Below are 21,123 nucleotides of genomic sequence, written 5' to 3'. Positions count from 1 at the left end.
AGCTCGGGCCAAGGATAAGTCCCGATCATCCCGGGCCAGACTGCAGTTCCCTGTGGGCCGTGTTCACAGGCTCCTCCGAAAGGGCAACTATGCTGAGCGTGTGGGTGCCGGAGCCCCGGTCTACATGGCTGCTGTGCTCGAGTATCTGACCGCTGAAATCCTGGAGCTGGCCGGTAACGCGGCCCGCGACAACAAGAAGACCCGCATCATCCCCAGACACCTGCAGCTGGCCGTCCGCAACGACGTGGAGCTCAACAAGCTGCTGGGAAAGGTGACCATCGCTCAGGGCGGGGTGCTGCCTAATATCGAGGCGGTGCTGCTGCCCAAGAAAACCAGCGCTGCCAGCCCCAAGAGCAATTAAATCGGACAAGATTCAATCTAATAACCCAAAGGCTCTTTTCAGAGCCACCCACATTTCCAGGAAATGCAGCACGGTGGCATAGTGGTTAGCACTGTTGCCTCACAGTGCCAGGGCCCCGGGTTCAAATCCGGCCTCGGGTGACTCTCTGTGTGGAGTTTGCACATTCTCCGTGTGTTTGCGTGGGTTTCCTCCGGGTGCTCCGGTTTCCTCCCACAGTCCAAAGATGTGCGGGTTAGGTTGATTGGCCATGATTAAAAAAAAAATTAAATTGGCCCTTAGTGTTAGTGGGGGGGGGGGGGATTAAATACGTGGGTTTACGGAGTTATGGGGATAGGGCTTGGGTGGGATGGCTGTCGGTGTAGTGACCGGGTGCTAGGGTTTGGATGATCTGCCATGATCTCATTGAATGGCGGAGCAGGTTCAAAGGGCCGAATGGCCTACTCCTGCTCCTATCTTCTATGTTTCTATGAAAGGGCTGGTTCCTGTTCTGTTCTATGGGTCACAATGATCTCAGATCTGATTTAACATGTTAAATCTTAAATTCTACTTTGAAATTCACAGATTTGCCCATTAAGTTATCTATCCACCACTCACCTGACAATCAGACGCTGCCACACAGTAACAGATACAATTGCTATCCTGTATGAACGAATTCTCGCCCACTCACACACAGTACCAGTGAGTGAGTGCTGGTGATTTTCCTATATTCACCTGTCAATCCCACACTGATACAGTACCAGAGAGTGACATAATGTATCTAGTGTAGCCTCACCAGACAATTAAAAATGTCACATTGAACTAGACAGTGTCAGATACAGTATCGATCGTTTTTCACCAGCCAATCTGCCACTGACAATACAGGCAGTGAAGGAGGCGTTGTCTATCATAGGCACTTTTGTCAATCCCACACTGCCACACTGTACAAAAGAGTGACAGAGACAGTATCTATCCCATATTCAGCAGTGAATCCCACATTGGCACTTAGTACCAGAGTGACAGATACAGTATCTATCCCATATTCAGCAGTGAATCCCACATTGGCACTTAGTACCAGAGTGACAGATACAGTATCTATCCCATATTCAGCAGTGAATCCCACACTGCCACACTGTACAAGAAATTGACAGATACAGTATCTATCCCATATTCAGCAGTGAATCCCACATTGGCACTTACTACCAGAGTGACAGAGGAAGTGTCTATCCCATACTCAATGATCAACCACACTGTTTCACCTGAACCAGAACGGGACAAATATCCTTGCGGGGAGGTTTGCTAGCACTGTTCGGGGGGGGGTTAAACTAACTTGGCAGTGGGGTGGGATACAGAACGCAGCTATAATAGGGGGTGATGTACAGCCAAATGTAGAGGAAAAAACAAGTCAGACTGGAAGGCAGAGCAAATATGTAACGGCACAAGGGAGTACGACAAGGCTGAATGGCATTTATTTTAATGCAAGGAGTCTTACGAATAAGGTGGATGAACTGAAGTTGTTGACGAACACATGGGAGTATGATATTGTTGCTATCACGGAGACATGGTTGAGGGAGCGGCAAGACTGGCAGCTCAATATTCCGGGGTATAGAATCTTCAGGCGAGACAGAGGGGGGTGTAAAAGAGGAGGGGGTATCGCAATATTAATTAAGGAGTCAATTACTGCTGTGAGGACCGATGATATATTAACAGGTTCCTCTAATGAGGCCATATGGGTTGAACTTAAAAACAAAAAGCGGGCAAGCACTTTGCTAGGAGTATACTATAGGCCCCCTAACAGTCGGGGGAGATAGAGGAACAGATATGTAGGCAAATCTCAGGGAAGTGTGCAAATAATAGGGTAATAATAGTGGGAGATTTCAACTTCCCCAATATTAACTGGGATAGTCAGAGTGGGAAAGGCTTAGAGGGTACAGAATTCTTAAAGTGTATCCAGGAGAGCTTTTTGAGCCAGCATGTAGAAAGTCCTACAAGAGAGGGGGTGGCACTGGACCTAATTCTAGGGAATGTGGCCGGGCAAGTGGTAGAAGTGTTAGTAGGTGAGCACTTTGGTGACAGTGACCATAATTCGGTGAGATTTAAGGTAGTCATGGAAAAGGACAAGGGTGGACCGGAAATAAAGGTTCTAAACTGGGGGAAGGCCGATTTTAATATAAGGCAGGATCTGGCCATTGTGGACTGGGATCAGCTACTTGAAGGAAAATCCACATCGGAGCAATGGGAGTCTTTCAGAAAAGAAATTGAGAGAGTACAATGGCAACATGTTCCCATAAAGGTCAAGCGTGGGACCAACAAGCCCAGGGAACCTTGGATGTCAAGGGATATACGAGAATGGATTAGGACAAAAAGGGGGGCTTTTGGCAGATACAAAGGACTAAAGACAGAGGAAGCCCTAGAGGAGTATAAAAAATGAAGGGGGATACTTAAAAAATAAATTAGGAGAGCGAGGAGGGGTCATGAAATAACACTGGCGAGCAAAATAAAGGAAAATCCTTAGGTGCTTTATAAGTATATTAAGGGCAAGAGGATAACTACGGAAAGAGTAGGGCCCATTAGGGACCAAAATTGGCAAGCTGTGTGTAGAGCCAGATGATGTAGGTGGGGTTTTAAGTGAATTTTTTGCATCTGTGTTCACTATGGTGAAGGACGATGTAGACATAGAAATCGGGCAGGGGGACTGTGATATACTTGAACATATTAGCATCGAGAGGGAGGAGGTACTAGCGGTTTTAGCGGGCTTAAAAGTGGATAACTCCCCAGGCCCGGACGAGATGTATCCCAGGCTACTATGTGAGGCAAAGGAGGAGATTGCAGGGGCTATGACACAAATTTTCAGAACCTCTCTGGCCACAGTGGATGTGCCAGAGGACTGGAGGACAGCTAATGTAGTACCATTATTCAAGAAGGGTAGTAGGGATAAACCAGGGAATTACAGGCCAGTGAGCCTAACATCAGTGGTAGGGAAATTATTGGAAAAAATTCTGAGGGACAGAATTAGTCTCCACTTGGAGAGGCAAGGATTAATTAGGGACAGCCAGCATGGCTTTGTCAAGGGAAGATCATGTCTGACCAATTTGATTGAATTTTTCGAGGGGGTGACTAGGTGTGTGGATGAGGGTAGTGCAGTGGATGCGGTTTACATGGAATTCAGTAAGGCTTTTGATAAAGTCCCGCATAGGAGACTGGTCAGGATGGTAAGTGCCCATGGGATCCAGGGTGCCTTGGCACATTGGATCCAAAACTGGCTTGGTGGCAGAAGGCAGATGGTGATGGTGGAAGGTTGTTTTTGTGACTGGAAGCCTTTGTCCAGTGGGGATCGGTGCTGGGTCCCTTGCTGTTTGTGGTCTACATTAAAGATTTGGATGTGAATATAAAGGGTATGATCAGTAAGTTCGCAGATGGCACGAAAATTGGTGGGGTGGTAAATAGCGAGGATGGAAGCCTCAGGCTACAGGACGATATAGATGGGTTGGTCAGATGGGCAGAACAGTGGCAAATGGAATTTAACCCTGTAAAGTGTGAGGTGATGCATTTTGGATTGACTAACAAGGCAAGGGAATACACAATGAATGGTAAGACCCTAGGAAAGACAGAGGATCAGAGGGACCTTGGTGTACATGTACATAGATCCCTGAAGGCAGCAGAACAGTTGGATAAGGTGGTTAAAAAGGCATATGGGATACTTGCCTTCATTAGCTGAGGCATAGAATATAAGAGCAGGGAGGTTATGATGGAGCTGTACAAAACGCTGGTAAGGCCACAGCTGGAGCACTGTGTGCAGTTCTGGTCGCCACACTATAGGAAGGATGTGATTGCTTTGGAGAGGGTGCAGAGAAGATTTACCAGGATGTTAACTGGGCTGGAGCGCTCCAGCTATGAAGAAAGACTGGGCAGTCTGGGGTTGTTTTCCTTGGAGCAGAGAAGGCTGAGCGGGAACCTGATTGAGGTGTACAAAATTATGAGGGGCATAGATAGGGTAGATAGTAAGGAACTTTCCACTTAGTCGAGGGGTCAATAACAAGGGGGCATAGATTCAAGGTAAGGGGCAGGAGGTTTAGAGGGGATTTGAGGAAAATCTTTTTCACCCAGAGGGAGGTTGGAATCTGGAACTCACTGCCTGAAAGTGTGGTAGAGGCAGGAACCCTCACAACATTCAAGAAGCATTTGGATGAGCACTTCAAATGTCATAGCATACAAGGCTACAGACCAAATGCTGGATAATGGGATTAGATTAGACAGGGCTTGATGGCCGGCACGGACGCAATGGGCCGAAAGGCCTCTTTCTGTTCTGTATAACTCTATGACTCTATGACACTAGAATCGGGTGAGCACGTCCATCTGCTTATAATGGTTGTTTGGAGTTTTCAGCTGGACCAATAAACTATTTGGCAACGGTTTTAAGCTGAACATAAACACGGTGCTGAAGTATTTTCTCTCCAAAATAAAATGGTTTCTGCTGAATAAGTGTCTCTTGTTGCAGCACTCGCTTTCAGCCAGGAGATGGGACCAAACTCTAATAGTTTGGAGTGTGCAGATTGTGTCCACACATCCAGACCGCCGTGAGTCTGGTGCTGTCCGGGGAGCTGGCCAAGCACGGGGTGACCAAATACCTCAGCTCCAAGTAAAACACTACACTTTACTGACAGAAATATAGAAATCACAACGGCTCCTTTAAGAGCCACCCACAGCCTCTCTGAAGGAGCCACCGGTTTACTGCACTGATTTGGTCAGTTTATTCATTCCGGCTAACGTACTGTCAATCTGGTGAGGAAATTATCAGAACAATAGTATAACTGCTCCAATTAATGTCTGTCTCAGTTGAATGATATAATTATAAATAAAAGTTTTTCAATTTTAAATTTGGTGGAATGTTTCAAACTTTATTTTAAAATTGATCAATTGTTAAGGAAATGGAATTCCAATCAAGCGACCAATCCGAAGTAGCCTCAGGATAGAGCGGGCACCGACAGTGAGAACTGGAATCTTTACAATCTTTATTAACGATTTGGAGGAGGGGACGAAGTGCAACATATCCAAGTTTGCCGATGATACAAAGATGGGAGGGAAAGCAGTGAGTGAGGAGGACATAAAAAACCTGCAAAAGGACATAGACAGGCTAAGTGAGTGAGCAGAAATTAGGCAGATGGAATATAATGTTGGAAACTGTGAGGTTATGCACTTTGGCAGAAAAAATCAAAGAGCAAGTTATTATCTAAATGGAGAGAAACTGCAAAGTGCTACAGTACAAAGGGATCTGGGGGTCCTGGTTCATGAAACACAGAAGGTTAGTATGCAGGTACAGCAGGTGATCAGGAAGGCCAATGGAATCTTGGATTTTATTGCAAGGGGGATGGAGTATAAAAGCAGGGAAGTCTTGCTTCAGTTATACAGGGTACTGGTGAGGCCACACCTGGAATATTGCGTACAGTTTTACTTTCTGTGATAACTCCATTAAAAGCAACAAGGACTCAAAGAGGCAATATCATAGAATTAACACGAGTACTTTATTAACAACTGGGAAACACGTTTACAGACAGCCTGCCCCCACCCCAGGTAAGCTTTTAACTCAGCCACATTTGTGGGAGCAGGGGCCTCCTGCAGTGCTTGTACCTTCTCCTTTAGTGGATGGAGCCCGGTGGCGTCCACTCTGTGTCCCAGGAACACTGCCTCATTCTGCAGGAAAGTGCACTTACTCCTCTTGAGCCGGAACCCTGCCCTCTCCAATCTCTGTAGTACCTCTCTCAGAGTGCTCAGATGCTCCTGGTCAGTTCTTCCCGTCACCGGAATGTCATCCAGATAGATGGAAACATGTGGAATCCCTTGCAGTACACCTTCGATTGTACTCTGGAAGATAGCTGGACTAGATGGGACACCAAACGGTAAGCAGTTATATGTAAACAAGCCCTTGTGTGTATTTATGGTGTTATAATTCTTTGATTCGTCATCCAGTGTAATCTGCAAGTAGGCATGACTCATATCCAACTTTGTGAATTTCTTTCCCCCAGCCAGGTTTGCAAAGAGATCCTCTGTTTTGGGAATAGGATACTGCTCTAGTTTGGACACTCAATTGACAGTCAATTTATAGTCTCCACAGAGTATTACCGAATTGTCCGGTTTTAACACAGGTACTATGGGAGCTGCCCATTCTGAACGTTTCACCGGCTCCAGTATGTTCTCTCTCAATAGACGGTCAAGCTCGGCTCCTACCTTTGGCTTCATGGCATAAGGCACAGGTCATTGTTTAAAAAACCTTCGCGGTGTCTCCTTGCCTACATAAATCTTAGCTGGGGGCCATTAGATGTGCCAAGTTTCTCCTTGAACACACTCTTATGCTCACTCAACACTTCTTGCAAAGTCAACTGTTTGCCCGCATCTATTTGATGTACTGCTCCCCAGTCTAATTTAAGTTCTTTTATCCAGCCCCGACCTAACAGGTTTGGTCCGGTACCCGATATTATAACTACAGGTAGCTGTTCCACTGTGCCCCTGTGTTGCACAGTTACCTTAGCTGTACCTAATCTCGCTACTCGTTCACCTGTATATGTTTTAAGATGAAGGGAGCAAGGCTTTAACTCTGGAACCTTTGCACGGTTCCACAATTTTCAGTACTCTGCCTTGTTCATTATGGTCACGCCGCACCCTGTATCCACTTCAAAGTTCACCTTAGAGTCACTTATTGTCAGTTGCTATATGATAGGAGCCACTTTTGGAATGTTCTCTAACATGCTATACATTATGAACATGTCCTCTTCGTCCTCAGCTTCCCCGCTGATGTGGAGTGCTCCATGTTTTGTCACTTCTCTCCCTTGGTTTTGCTGTCTTCCCCCTTTTGGTTTGGATTCCTCCACAGGTGATTTCACCCTGCAAGCTCGTTTTATGTGTCCTTGTTTCCCACACTTGTAGCACTTTTCCTCCAGAAACTGGCATTCAGTCGCCAGGTGATCGCCCTTGCATCTACAACACGCCTTCACAAGTTCACGTTGTAGTTTCTGAAGCATGTTCAACTTGTGCACAACAACCTGACATGCAACTTGCGTAGCATTAGCCCTGTCTGAACCCTGTATTTCTTTTACATCTCGGTTCACTGTCTCTGTGGCTTGTGCAAGTTCCAATGCATTTTCTTAAGTAAGTCCAGTCTCGGATAATAATCTACACTGCATTCAGTTGTCCATAATTCCGCAAACTAGCCTATCTCGCAGCATTTCCTTCAGGTTGTTCCCATAATTGCAATCTTGTGCTAATTTACGCAACACTGCTACATTGTCCATTATGCTCTCTTCCTCTTTCCTGTTCCTTGAATTAAACTTGAACCGCTGTAGAATCTTACTAGGCTTAGGGTTGAAATGTTATTTTAGCAAAGCCACTAATTCAACAAATGGTTTGTCTCCAGGCTTTTCAGGACTGAGCAGATTTTTCATCAAACTGTAGGTTTGGCTTCCCACTGAACTAAGCAGAATGGCTTTGCTTTTTCCGGCATCAATTATTTCATTTGCTTCAAAAAAATAACCCAACACTTCACAGTATTCTTCCCAGGTTTGTGCTTGATTATCAAAAGTGGAAACCATTGCTACCATGGCAGCCATGCTCTCTTGCAGCTTGTAGCTAACTTTAGCTCGTGATTTTGTTGTTTAAACATCCCGGCAGACTTTTCTTCTTTATGCAGCGTCCTTTAGTTGCCTCGTCGCCAAATGTGATAAATCCATTAAATGGAACAAGGACTCAAGCGTCGATATCATAGAATTAACATGATTACTTTATTAACAACTGGGAAACATGTTTACAGCAGCCTCCATCAGTGTCCTGGCATTCCACCTTGTGCTGACCTAACAGGAAGCAAACCTCTGACCTTAACAGGAAGCAACCCTCTGACCTTAGTAGCAACATTGGCTACAGCACCACCTGGTGGATTACCTTAATCATAACATCCCAGATTACTATACTTTCCATATTTAAGAAAATATACACTTGCTCTCGAGGCAGTTCAGAGAAGTTTCACTCGGTTGATTCTGGGGATGGGGGGGTTGACTTATGAGGAATGGTTGAGTAGGTTGGGCCTCTACTCATTGGAATTCAGAAGAATGAGTGGTGATCTTATCAAAACATATAAGCCATGGTGTGGAGATGCCGGAGTTGGACTGGGGTGGACAAATGTAAGAAGTCACACAACACCAGATAATAGTCCAACAGATTTATTTGAAGTCATAAGCTTTCGGAGCGCTGCTCCTTCGTCACCTGGTGAAGGAGCAGCGCTCTGAAAGCTTGTGAATTCAAATAAAGCTGTTGGACTATAACCTGGTGTTGTGTGACTTCTTACATTCGAAACATATAAGATTGTGAGGGGGCTTGATCGGGTGGATGCGGTGAGGATGTTTCCACTGATGGGTGAGACTAGAACTAGGGGGCATAATCTTAGAATAAGGGGCCGTCCTTTCAAATCTGAGATGAGGAGAAACTTCTTCAGTGGGCAGTAAATCTATGGAATTTGCTACCACAGAGAGCTGTGGAAGCTGCGACATTAAATAAATTTAAAACAGAGATAGACAGTTTCCCAGCAGATGAGGGAATTAGGGGTTACAGGGAGCGGGCAGGGAAGTGGACGTGAGTCCAGGTTCGGATCAGCCATGATCGTATTGAATGGCGGAGCAGGCCCAAGGGGCCTTATGGCCTACTCCTGCTCCTACTTCTTATGTTCTTATGTTATGTTTATCATTACAGTCCATCCAGTGACTTCCCTGAAACCCTTGAATACCACATTCCCCGACAGTATCTGTGCAGGAAGCAAACTTCAGAAGGAGAATAATCTCACAAGCTGGCCTCTTGTCACAGCAGTTCAGTTTAACCTATTGTGAGGTGGAAATCTCCGGTTCCCCGTCACACCATCTGTCTGATATATAAAAGCTGAATGGAAACAGAACACTGAGCGCATGGACACCCAGGAAGACTAAAAGAGCATTTCACTGTGAGGGGAGAATACAGGGTCCGGGCCAAAGAGTGACTTGTAACTCCATAATCCTTATAATTCTGAAGCTATTCCCCACCCCAATATATCCCCGCTCCCGGTCCCAGGGCCCTGTTCTCTCTCTGAGGCGGTGGGTGGCTCTGAGAAGAGCCTTTGTTTTGTGCCCTGGATGTTGTCACTAATTACTTTACTGTGGCGCTTGGCTCCGCCTTTTCCCAGTCCTTTGCCTCCTCTACCTCTTCCAGCTATGACGATTCCTCACAGGAATATAAACTGAATGATAAATACTCGGCGTCCTGATGTATTTATGAAGCCAGCCCGGATCTGATTGAGAAAGGCAGAGTGTGAGAGAGGCTGGGAGGAGACAGAATCAGAGTGACAAGCTGAGCAGAGACAGCATCCTCTGAGCTTCAGCTCCGCCTCCAGCTTTCACGCTTCAGCATTTAAATATTTGCCTGCTCCTCCCCCTCTCCCCGCACAAGCGACAGGAAGGGGCCATGCGAGCTCCCCTCCCCCAGCTCTACCAGCGGGTGCTGTTTGCTTGGTGCTCGGCTGATGATCACTGAACACATCATGGAGCGGAGATATCACGGGCCCGAGTAAGGGAGCAAACAGCAGCCTCTTCACAGCAACACATCGCATTGGGACTGTGTCCACAGATGGGCTTTGAGTTGGGGTAATTTTTTTTTAATTCATTGATGGGATGTGGGCGCCGCTGGCTGGCTAGGCCTGCATTTAGTGCCCATCCTTAATTGCCCTTGAGAAGATGGTGGTGAGCCACCTTCTTGAACCGCTGCAGTCCATATGATGTAGGTACACCCACAATGCTGTTAGGAAGGGAGTTCTAGGATTTTGGCCCAGCGACAGTGAAGGAACGGCGATACAGGTCCAAGTTAGGATGGTGTGTGACTTGGAGGGAAACTTGTCGGTGGTGCTGTTCCCATGCGTCTGCTGCCCTTGTCCTTCTAAATGGTAGAGGTCACGTGTGTGGAAGGTGCTGTTGAAGGAGCTTTGGCGAGTTGCTGCAGTGCATCTTGTAGATGGTACACACTGCAGCCACAGTGCGCCGGTGGTGGAGGGAGTGAATGTTAAATGTGGTGGATGGAGTTCCAATCAAGCGGGCTGCTTTATCCTCAATGGTGACGAGATTCTTGAGTGTTGTTGGAGCTGCACTCATCCAGACAAGTGGAGAGTATTCCATCACACTCCTGACTTGTGCCTTGTAGATGGTGGAAAGGCTTTGGGGAGTCAGGAGGTGAGACACTCGCCGCAGAATTCCCAGCCTCTGGCCTGCTCTTGTAGCCACAGTATTTATATGGCTGGTCCAGTTCAGTTTCTGATCAATGGTAACCCCCAGGATGTTGATAGTGGTGGATTCAGCGATGGTAATGCCATTGAAGGTCAAGGGGAGATGGTTAGAGTCTTGCTTGTTGGAGATGGTCATTGCCTGGCACTTGTGTGATGCGAATGTTACTTGCCACTTCTCAGCCCAAGTCTGAATGTTGTCCAGGTCTTGCTGCATATGGACACGGACTGCGTCAGTATCTGATGAGTCTCGAATGGTGCTGAACAGTGTGCAATCATCAGCGAACATCCTCACTTCTGACCTTATGATGGAGGGAAGGTCATTGATGAAACAGCTGAAGATGGTTGGGCCTAGGACACTGCCCTGAGGAACTCCTGCAGTGATGCCATGTGATTCAGATGAATGACCTCCAACAACCACAGCCAACTTCCTTTGTGCTAGGTATGATTCCAACCAATGGAGAGTTTTCCCCTTGATTCCCATTGACTTCAGTTTTGCTAGGGCTCCTTGATGCCACACTCGATCAAATGCTGCCTTGATGTCAAGGGCAGTCACTCTCACCTCACCTCTTGAGTTCAGCTCTTTTGCCCATGTTTGGACCAAGGCTGTAATGAAGTCAGGATCTGAGTGGCCCTGGCAGAACCCAAACTGGGTGTCAGTTAGCTGGTTATTGCTGAGTAAGTGCCGCTTGATAGCAGTGTCGATGACACCTTCCATCACATTGCTGATGATTGAGAGTAGACTGATGGGATGGTAATTGGCCGGGTTGGATTTGTCCTGCATTTTGTAGACAGGACATACTTGCGCAATTTTCCACATTGCCGGGTAGATGCCAGTGTTGTAGCTGTAGTGGAACAGCTTGTCTAGGGGCGCAGCTAGTTCTGGAGCACAAGTCTTCAGTACTATGGCCGGAATGTTGTCAGGGCCCATAGCATTTGCAGTATCCAGTGTCTTCAGCCGTTTCTTGACATCATGTGGAGTGAATTGAATGGGCTGAAGACTGGCATCTGTGATGCTGGGGACCTCAGGAGGAGGCCGAGATGGATCATCCACTCGGCACTTCTGGCTGGAGATAGTTGCAAATGCTTCAGCCTGGTCTTTTGCACACACGTGCTGGGCTCCACCATCATTGAGGATGGGGATATTTTTGGAGCCTCCTCCTCCTGTTAACTGTTTAATTGTCCACCACCACTCACAACTGGATGTGACAGGACTGCAGAGCTTTGATTTGATCCGATGGTTGTGAGATCGCTTAGCTCTGTATATCGCATGTTGCTTCCGTTGTTTGGCATGCAAGTAGTCCTGTGTAGTAGCCTCACCAGGTTGACACCTCATTTTTCGGTATGCCGGGTGCTATTCCCGGCATGCTCTCCTGCACTTTTCGTTAAACCAGGGTTGATCTCCAGGCTTGATGGTAATGGTAGAGTGAGGGATATGCCAGGCCATTAGGTTACAGATTGTGATTGAATACAATTCTGCTGCTGCTGATGGCCCACAGCGCCTCATGGATGCCCAGTTTTGAGTTGCCAGATCTGTTCGAAATCTGTCTGTAAAGAAATCTGTTTGTCTTGATCCTGTATTCGTTTGGCACTCATGTATATTACCCTCCCCCACTGTGTATAGTTTCACTTCCTCTTTCCCGACTAACCTGGGAGGTTCCAGGTCTTGGCTCTTGGCTCCGCCCCTGACTTCTCTTACATAAAGATCCCAGGATCTGTGTGACTCATTCCTGTGAACTTTTCGACGTGTTGAGGGTTAGCTCTGATCTTAGTGATTATAAGTCAACTTGTTTAAGTCTATAACTTCTAGTTTTGTGGTTATTGAAGGCCCATCAATTTTAATCACTGAAGAATACTAGGATGGATCGACTCCTAAAACCAGAGCACCTGGACTTGAATCCACATTCTGCTGAAGCATCAAATCAATTTGGACACTGGCTCAAATGCTTCGAACTCTTCGCGGGGGCCTCATCCGCTAGCGAGGTAGGTAAACTGAGTGTACTGACTACTCGCGTAAGTCATTGGATTTATTCGTTCATCCGGGACGCCACCTCTTACACGGAGGCCATCACTATCCTCAAGGCCCAAAACCAGAGGCCGGTAAACGAAGTGTACACCAGACATCTGCTGGCTACACGCAGGCAGCGACCAGAGGAATCAATGGACGATTTCTTACAGGGCCTAAAGGACCTGGTCCGGGACTGTAACTGCAAGGCCGTGACGGCCAACGCATACTCTGATGAATTGGTCCGCGATTCCTTCATCACGGGCCTCAAATTGAATTATATCCGGCAGAGACTGCTGGAGAAGGAGGTCCTGGACTTAAAAAAGGCAGTGGCCATTGCACGATCGCTGGACGTGGCCCAGAAAAATTCTGAATCTTATTCTTCCGGCCATGTGGCCCTCACCGCCTCGTGCGTGCCGAGGGGGCCGCCATCTTGGAATCAGCCATCTTCCCCATCCAGGTCTCAGACCGGCTCTACGCCGCCGGAGTCCCCACACAGTAGTTCACCCAGGAGTCCTACTACAGCGGCAATGCCTCGAGGCCCGAAATGCTACTTCTGCGGCCAGGCCAAGCACCCCAGACAACGATGCCCAGCGAAGGATGCTACATGCTTCAAATGTAAGAAAAAGGGGCATTTTAGCAAAGTCTGCAGGAGGAATCTGATTTCCAACTCCGTCACCGCCTCGTGCGTGCCATGCGGGCCGCCATCTTGGGATCCACCATTTTTTCCCGACTCAGTGGCCGCCCAGGACCCAACAGTGGCTTCGATCATGGTGGATCAATCCAGGCCACACCCGTTGACAAAATCCATGATGGACATACAGTTAAACGGGAATTTAACAAAATGTTTAATTGACTGTGGGAGTACCGAGAGTTTTATCCACCCTAGCTGGTACAGCAGCACTCATTAATGGTAACCCCTACACGGAGCAGAATTACTATGGCTGCTAAGCCCCACATTTCGGACATTTGGCGCAACTGTGTGGTAACACAGACTGTAAAAGGCACGGACTACAAGGATTTTAAACTACTTGTGCTGCCAGAACTCTGTGTTAATGTAATCTTGGGCCTGGACTTCCAGTGCCACTACGAAAGTGTCATGCTGGCATATGGCGGGTCCCAGCCGCCACTCACAGTCTGTGGCCTATCAACCTTAAAAATCAGCCTGCGCTCTTTATTTGCTAATCTCGCTCCGAACTGTAGGCCCATACCGACAAAAAGTAGACGGTACAGTCTGGAAGACAGACACTTTATCAAGGCGGAAGTGGACAGACTCCTGCGGGAAGGCATTATTGAATGCAGTACCAGCCTGTGGCATGCCCAAGTAGTCATAGTTAAAAATAGCGAAAAGAAACGGATGGTAATTGACTACAGCCAGGCTGTTAATATTTATACCCAGCTGGACGCCTAACCTTTACACCGCATATCAGAAATGGTCAACCAGATTGGGCAATACCAAGTCTTCTCGACTATCGACCTCAAATCCGCATATCACCAGCTCCCCATTAGAACAGAGGACCGCCCATACACCGCCTTCGAGGTGAACGGGCGCCTCTACCATTTTCTCTGAGTGCCCTTCGGGGAAACAAATGGGGTCTCGGTCTTCCAACGTGAGATGGACCGCATGGTTGACGAGAATAAACTACAAGCTACCTACCCCTATCTGCACAATGTCACTATCTGCGGGCACAACCAGCAAGACCACGATCTAAATCTTGCGAGACTTTTAAAAACTGCCCTAAAGCTGAATCTAACCTACAATGAAGACAAATGTGTCTTCAACACAACCCATCTCTGTATCCTCGGCTGTGTGGTGGAAGATGGGGTAATTGGACCGGACCCTGACCGACTACGCCCCCTAAAGGAACTGCCCCTGCCACACAATACCAAAGCTTTAAAAAGGTGCCTGGGATTTTTTTCGTATTATGCCAAATGAGTGCCCAATTACTCTGATAAGGCCCGACCCCTCATTAAATCGACGTCCTTCCCACTATCAGCTGAAGCTCGGGAGTCTTTCACCAGTATTAAACAGGACATTGAAAGGGCTGCAGTGTGTGCAGTGGACGAATGCATTCCCTTTCAAGTCAAAAGCCATGCGTCAGACTTTGCCTTAGCTGCGACCCTCAATCAGGCTGGGAGACCTGTGGCCTTCTTCTCCCGAACCCTTCAGGGACCTGAAATCAGGCACTCTCCTTCGAGAAGGTGGCACAGGCAATAGTGGAGGCAGTGCGGCGCTGGAGACACTACCTAGCTGGCAAACGTTTCACCCTGCTCACCGACCAGCGGTCGGTGGCTTTCATGTTTAATAACAAACTGTGGTAAACCACTGTTTGTATTCCACTGTGTACATGTCTGCACATGCCTCGGCTGACTCCTCCCACGAGTCCAGGTATAAAGGTGACTGCTCCACAGTCCCTCTGTATTCTGGACTGGTCGACCACTCGAGGCACACCTTCATTCTCTTGTTAATAAAAGCCTGTTAGTTACTCGCTTAACCTCAGTCTTTTGAGTGATTGATAGCGCATCAATTTTATTAACAAGATTTTTTATAATGGAGAAGATCCTCACACCAGCATGCCTAGACTTAGACCATCGGGAGGTGGACGCATCCACCAAGTTTGCTCACTGGCTTAGGTGCTTTGAAAAATTCCTGATCGTCTCCGCTGCAACGGTCAAATCGGATGGGGACAAACTGGATGTCCTGAACTCCAAAGTGAACCACCGAGCGTACTCGGTCATCCAGGACGCGACCTCGTACACGGCTGCTATCAAGCTCCTGAAGGACCAGTACACGCGCCCAGTGAACGAGGTGTATGCCAGGCACCTCCTGGGGAATCGACCGAGGAATACCTTAAGGCACTTTCTGTGCACGGCCGGGCCTGTGGTTGCAAGGATGTAAAGGCCACCGTGTACATAGAGGAACTTATCCGGGATGCTTTTGTAGCGGGCCACAGGTCCAATTACACCCGACAGCGAATGTTGGAGCAGAGTGACCTCGACCTCAACAAGGCCTCGGAACTCGCACTATCATTGGACGCAGCCTACCGGGGCATGGATGCCTACTCCTCTGCACCGTGGACGCCACAGGGAACGACAGCCTGGGACACGGTAGGGCCGTCTCATGGCGCCGTGCCACCCCAGCCACACCCCAGCAACGGCCCAACTACCGCAGCAGTGTCCCAAGGCCAGAAATGCTACTTCTGCGGCCAGTCCAAACACCCCAGAGCGCGCTGCCCGGTGAAAAATGCGATCTGCTCGGGCTGCGGGAAGAAGGGACACTACGCCAGCGTCTGCAGGGCCGAAGCCACCCCGAACCCCAGCAGCGCCGCATGTGGGCCGTGCGGGCCGCCATCTTATGCCTCCCCAGCCATGTGCGAACCACCGGAACAGCAGCCATTTTGGACGCCTCCAGCCACATGGGGATCATGGACGCCGCCATCTTGGACGCCAGCCGGGACACAGCAGGCCCCCAACACCGCCTCATCTGATACCCGCAATGACAAACCGACCCCTACGCTGGCCTCCGTTACGCTGGACCAAGCGAGACCGCACCAACTGGCCCGGTCCACAATGGACATTAAGGTAAATGGTCATGAAACAATCTGCCTTTTTGACTCTGGGAGCAGGGAGAGCTTCATCCACCCCGACATGGTGCGGCGTTTCTCTCTCCCAGTCCTGCCTGCGCACCAGCGGATTTCTATGGCCTCCGAGTCCCAGTCGGCGGACATTGGCGGCTACTGCGTGGTGACACGCTTAGTAGACGGGACTGTGTACGATAATTTTAAACTTCTTGTCCTGCCCCACCTCTGCGCTGCCGTTCTACTGGGGTTAGATTTTCAGTGCCGCCTTAAAAGTGTTACAATGGCATACGGTGGACCCCTCCCCCCACTCACAGTCCACAGCCAGCAGCTTCCAAATTGCCCACCGCGCACCAAGTGCAACCTCTCCACACTCAGAGTCACCCCCCCCCACTGTTTGCTAACCTCACACCCGAGTGTAAGCCCATCGCCACAAAGAGCAGGCGATACAGTGCCGGGGAAAGGGTTTTCATTAAAACCAAAGTGGAGCGGCTCCTGAAGGAGAGGATTATTGAGGGCAGCACCAGCCCCTGGCGAGCCCAGGTTGTGGTCATTAAGACTGGCGAGAAGCAGCGCCTGGTCATCGACTACAGCCAGACAATAAATCGCTACACCCTGCTGGACGCTTACCCACTCCCCCGCATAGCTGATATGGTCAACCAGATTGCGCAGTACCGCATCTTCTCGACCATTGACCTGAAATCAGCGTACCACCAGCTACCTATCCGCCCTGAGGACCGCCAGTATACTGCCTTGGAGGCAAACGACCGCCTCTATCACTTCCTTCGGGTTCCGTTTGGCGTCACCAATGGGGTCTCCGTCTTCCAAAGGGAGATGGACCGGATGGTCGATCAAAATGCGTTGCAGGCCACTTTCCCATATCTGGACAATGTGACCATCTGCGGCCATGACTTGCAGGACCATGACGCAAACCTCGAAAAATTCCTCTGCACCGCCCAACTCCTGAACCTGACGTATAACAAGGAGAAGTGCATATTCCACACAACCCGCCTCGCCATCCTTGGCTGTGTTGTGGAACACAGAGTCATCGGTCCCGAACCCGACCGGATGCGTCCCCTTATGGAACTCCCACTGCCCCACTGCCTCAAGGCCCTGAAGAGGTGCCTAGGGTTTTTCTCCTATTACGCCCAGAGGGTCCCCTACTAAGTGGACAAGGCCCGTCCGCTGATCAAGTCCACCTCTTTTCCCTTGACGGCAGAGGCCCGCTTAGCCTTCCACCGTATCAAGGAAGACATTGCCAAAGCCACCATGCACGCAGTGGACGAATCCATCCCCTTCCAGGTGGAAAGTGATGTGTCCGACTTTGCCCTGGCCGCTACCCTTAATCAGGCGGGGAGACCCGTCGCTTTCTTTTCACAACCCCTCCAGGGCCCGGAGACCAGACACTCCGCTGTTGAGAAGGAGGCCCAGGCTATTGTGGAGGCTGTCCATCATTGGAGGCACTACCTGGCCGGAAAACGATTTACCCTGCTCACTGACCAGCGTTCAGTTGCTTTTATGTTTAACAACAAGCAGAGGGGCAAAATCAAAAACGACAAGATCTTGAGGTGGAGAATCGAACTTTCCACCTACAATTATGAGATCTTGTACCGGCCCGGGAAGACCAATGAACCCCCGGATGCTCTATCGCGTGGCACCTGCGCCAGCGCGCAGATCGATAGACTGCGGGCCCTCCACAATGACCTCTGCCACCCGGGGGTCACCAGGTTCTTCCACTTCATCAAGGCCCGCAACCTGCCTTACTCCATTGAGGAGGTCAGGACCATGACCAGGAACTGCCAAGTCTGTGCTGAGTGCAAACCGCACTTTTATAGACCAGACAGGGCTCACCTGATAAAAGCCACTCGCCCCTTCGAGCGCCTGAGCGTTGATTTTAAAGGGCCTCTCCCCTCCTCCGACCACAATGTGTACTTCCTCAACATTATTGATGAGTACTCCCGTTTCCCGTTCGCCATCCCCTGCCCGGACATGACCAGTGCCACGGTCATTAAATGTCTGAACGACCTCTTCACCCTGTTCGGTTTCCCAAGCTATTTCCATAGCGACAGGGGCTCATCATTTATGAGCGACGAACTCAGCCAGTACCTGCTCGCTAGGGGTATTGCCACAAGCAGGACCACCAGTTACAACCCCCGGGGGAACGGACAGGTGGAAAGAGAGAATGTGACAGTTTGGAAGGCTGCCCTGCTAGCCTTAAAGTCTAGGGGCCTTCCGACCTCCAACTGGCAGGATGTGCTCCCCGATGCGCTCCACTCTATTCGGTCACTGCTCTGCACTGCCACTAATGCCACCCCTCATGAGAAAATGTTTGTCTTCCCAAGGAAGTCCACATCGGGGACATCGCTACCGCCATGGCTGACGTCCCCAGGGCCGGTCCTACTGAGAAGACACGTGAGGACCCATAAAACGGACCCCCTGGTCGAGAGGGTCGACCTCCTCTACACCAACCCCCAGTATGCTTACATTTCGTGCCCGGACGGGCGGGAGGACACAGTCTCCATATGAGACCTTGCATCCTCGGGGGCCCCAGTAACCCACTACCCACTACCACACCCCCACGATCCAATGTCCAACCCCAGCAAACAGCACGCCTGGGCCCTGCAACCCGCTCGACACCCACGAGGACTACACACCAGTGCCCCAGCCTACGCGGGACTCGACGCCATAAGCTTCACTACCCCTGCCGTCGCCACATCGATCACAGCAGCAGACAAGACCTCCGGTGAGACTCCAATACATAAACTTTTAATACACTCCACCCCGCCGGACTCATTTTTAAACAAGGTGTGAATGTGGTAAACCACTGTTTGTATTCCACTGTGTACATGTCTGCACATGCCTCGGCTGACTCCTCCCACGAGTCCAGGTATAAAGGTGACTGCTCCACAGTCCCTCTGTATTCTGGACTGGTCGACCACTCGAGGCACACCTTCATTCTCTTGTTAATAAAAGCCTGTTAGTTACTCGCTTAACCTCAGTCTTTTGAGTGATTGATAGCGCATCACAAACAAAGGGGGAAAATCAAGAATGACAAAATACTCAGGTGGAGGATCGAACTATCCACGTTCGACTATGATATTATGTACAGGCCGGGAGCCCTTAATGAACCCCCAGACGCCCTATCGCGGGGAATGTGTGCCAGCATTCATACAGACAAATTACAGGGTCTCCACAACGACCTCTGTCACCCAGGGGTCACCCGACTATACCATTTTATAAAGTCCCGCAATCTGCCCCACTCCATCGAGGAGGTCAGGGCAATGACCAGAGCCTGCTGCATCTGTGCGGAATACAAGCCTCGTTTCTACAGGCCTGACCATGCACACCTTATCAAAGCCACATGGCCATTCGAGCGCCTAAGTCTGGACTTCAAGGGACCCCTTCCCTCTGCTGACCGTAACGTATACTTCCTCAATATCATTGATGAATATTCCCACTTCCCCTTCGCCATTCCCTGCCCAGACATGACCAGTGCCATGGTCATCAAGTGTCTCTGTAATCTATTCTGCATGCTTGGCATGCCGAACTACATACACAGCGATAAGGGGACGTCATTCATGATTGACGAGCTGTGCCAGTTCTTGCTCTCGAAGGGGATAGCCACTAGCAGAACCACTAGCTGCAACCCCCGGGGTAATGGGCAAGTGGAAAGGGAGAATGCTACTGTTTGGAAGGCTGTCACGTTAGCCTTAAAGTCAAATGTCCTTCCGACCTCCCGCTGGCAGGAAGACCTCCCAGACGTGCTCCACTCCATAAGGTCTCTGTTATGTACTGCCACTAACGCTACCACTCACGAAAAGATGTTCGTTTTCCCCCAGAAATCCACCTTGGGCATATCTCTACCCGCATGGCTGATGTCTCCGGGGACAGTACTATTGCGGAAGCACGTGAGAGGCCATAAAACGGACCCCCTTCTGGAAAAGGTACAGCTCCTCCATGCAAACCCTCAGTACGCCTATATCGAATAATCTGACGGGCGAGAGGACACTGTTTCCATAAAAGACCTCGCTCCCTCAGGGAGCGGAGAGAACGATGGGAGACTACCCGATGAAGACCTACACTACAAAGAGACAGGACGCCCAGAGGTATCAATACCCAACTTTAACCTGGAGGACACTGCAGATAACCTGGAAGACACTGCGAAGGCCCGGACAGTGGAGGAACCAAAATCCACTCCCCTAGAGGCACCCCAACCGGCTTTGTGCCAATCACTGAGAACTGCAAAACCTCCTGACAGACTCACTTATACCAACTTTTAAGAAACATCACCCCGATAGACTAAATTTATAGAATGGGATGAATGTAATGAAATCTGTTTGTCTTGATCCTGTATTCGTTTTGCACTCATGTATATTACCCTCCCCCACTGTGTATAGTTTCACTTCCTCTTTCCCGACTAACCTGGGAGGTTCCAGGTCTTGGCTCTTGGCTCCGCCCCTGACTTCTCTTACATAAAGATCCCAGAATCTGTATGACTCATTCCTGTGAACCAGTCGGCGTGTTGAGATGTTAGCTCTGATTTTACTGATTAAAAGCCAACTTGTTTAAGTCTATAACTTCTAGTTTTGTGGTTATTGAAGGCCCATCACTGTCCCATTTAGCACAGTGGTAGTGCCACACAACACAGTGGAGGGTATCCTCAACATGAAGACGGGACTTCATCTCCACAAGGACTGTGCGGTGGTCACTTCCACCAATGCTGTCGTGGACAGATGCATCTGCATCAGGTAGATTGGTGAGGACGAGATCAAGTAGGTTTTTCCCTCTTGTTAGTTCCCTCACGATCAGTCGCAGACCCAGTCTGGCAGCTATGTCCTTTAGGACTCGGCCAGCTCGGTCAGTTGTGGTGCTACCGAGATAATCTTGGTGATGGACATTGAAGTCCCCCACCCAGAGGATA

The 21,123-nt window shown here is 49.3% G+C and overlaps 1 long non-coding RNA gene across 1 annotated transcript; it reads left to right on the top strand.

Moving 5' to 3' along the window:
- The first annotated feature begins 9,808 nt into the window (after positions 1–9,808).
- Positions 9,809–20,779, top strand: LOC147088079 (uncharacterized). The gene is made up of 2 exons (XR_015075437.1): positions 9,809–9,990; positions 20,042–20,779. It is a non-coding gene; the product is annotated as an uncharacterized LOC147088079 (long non-coding RNA).
- The last annotated feature ends 344 nt before the right edge of the window (positions 20,780–21,123 follow it).

The sequence above is a fragment of the Somniosus microcephalus genome, unplaced genomic scaffold (assembly GCF_052327205.1).
Source record: "Somniosus microcephalus isolate GS21.2 unplaced genomic scaffold, FLI_Smic_1.0 unresolved_chr5, whole genome shotgun sequence".
Classification (NCBI taxonomy): Eukaryota; Metazoa; Chordata; class Chondrichthyes; order Squaliformes; family Somniosidae; genus Somniosus; species Somniosus microcephalus.
Note: the sequence above shows the minus strand (reverse complement) of the source record. Positions and strands in the feature narration are given on the sequence as shown.